We start from the raw sequence: 1,937 nt of genomic DNA, 5'->3' as shown, positions 1-1,937 counted from the left end.
TCCGCCCGCCGCGCCCCGAGCCGGCCCCGAGCCGGCCCGGCCGGGCGGAGCCGCCCCTGAGCCGCCTCTGAGCCAACCCCGAGCCGCCCCGGCCGGGCGGAGCCGCCCCTGAGCCGCTTCTGAGCCGGCCCTGAGCCCGCCCTGAGCCGCCCCTGAGCCGGCCCCGAGCCGAGCCCCAGCGTGGGGCCTGCGGGGCAGCGGCGGGCCCGGCCCTCTGGGCTTGGGGCCGTGTGTGCTCTGTCTGCCGTCTGGGGAGGGCTGGGCTGCGATGGCAGGGCAATCTCTTGGAAATGCCTTTACGCTGTTCGCGAAGTTCTCAGGAAAATCGAAAGCTCGGTGGGTTGTGAAAGGAGCGACCTTTGAGCAGAGTTTATTGTTCGCTTTTCCAAATTAAAGAAAACAATAAAACAAAACGCAATGGCCGAGAGCGGTGTGTTTTAAGGGCTGCATCGCTGCTCGCCCGTGCCTTGCCAGTGCATCGATATGGTAATGCAAGGACTTGGTGAGGAAAAAGGGCGAGCAGCAGTAAACGAGGAACTAAAGCCGCTTTCATTCCCTGCGGCTGAGCCTGGGTGTGCGGAGCCCTTGCTCAAAGCCGCCGCACAGGGCCTGCACGGTCCAGATAAGCTTGGAAACATCCATATCATTGAACTGGGACCTCGCTGAGGCTCCGCAGGATGCCGGACCCACCAGGAAAGTGATTGTACGTGCCTGCGCTTTTATTCCTTCCACTTTGGAAATGAATAGGATTTTGACATAGTAACTTGGAGTTTGATTTCGTTCTGCATGTTCACGAGGTTGCCCAGAAGGACAGCACCTGTGAAGTATGGCCACCAAATTGCCAAGCCCTTGTTCCTGGATGTAAGAGCCTGGTTACCTGATTTACACGTAAGAAGCCTGGTGCCAAATGAGAGGACATGGGATTTTAAATGTAGTAAAGGGCAGTAAAGGTGCCCGGCATGTCTCATGCCCCTTGTCCTCAATCCTTTGACTATGATGTTAACCAACACACAAACACACACACACAGAGAAGAAAAAAACCAGGCATTTGAAGTATGCAGGGGCATTTAAAGTATGCAGGGAATTTTTGAATTTTTGTGTCCACCGTCTCTGATCTCTTTGGCAGGAGTTGCCTGCCCCGAGCTGCTGCTGCGGTCAGTCACTATAGGGATGATTTTATCACCTCTCGTCACTCTGGGTGCGCTTTCGCCCTCCTGCCCCTGCTGCCCCCTCGCTGTCCTAGGGCACATCCACCACCTCCCCAGTGGCCACATGGCTCCTAATTGCTCCAACACCCTTCATTTTCTCTGGTTGTGTTATTCGTGTTCTCCATGTAATTTTCGCGTTTCATTAATTTTTAAATTAAATAAAAAAGCTAATAACTTGCCGTAGTTAAAAGTGTGGATTTTGTGTATTAACTGATATAACCTGTCATCTATCTTAATTACTTATCTTTCTCATTCTTTCTTAAGGTTAGTGAAAAGATGCAGTAGCTTATGTAAAGCTTACATCCTGGATACGAGCAAATGCAATCTGCTTTCTATATTCATAACACCTCATTTCTTCCCTGCCTTCTACCAATTCACCTCCTCTCTTTGTCCTATTTTTCTGTATTTGTTTCAGGTTAGGTTCAGATCACACCCGTTTCATAGGACCTGTTTCCAGTATGTGTTTCTTTTCAGTATATGTTTTGGCATATATTTCCAGACATTATGGCTGACACCATGAGGAACGATAGGAACTTCAACATTTTTTCAGATTAAAACCAAACAATGATGTAAACATAATAAACAATATTCTCAAAAGAATGGACATATTTAAAAAAAGAAGTATTTCTGAGACTTGTGTAGAACAATGAGTTTACACTGCATGGTTCAGTTTACAAATATTTCTAAATGTTTTCATATGCTAATGGTTTGTTATTGGTCACAGCAAGG

The sequence above is a fragment of the Prinia subflava genome, chromosome 1 (genome assembly GCF_021018805.1).
Source record: "Prinia subflava isolate CZ2003 ecotype Zambia chromosome 1, Cam_Psub_1.2, whole genome shotgun sequence".
NCBI lineage: Eukaryota > Metazoa > Chordata > Aves > Passeriformes > Cisticolidae > Prinia > Prinia subflava.
The sequence above is the reverse complement of the archived record's forward strand: the minus strand, read 5'-3'. Positions refer to the sequence as shown.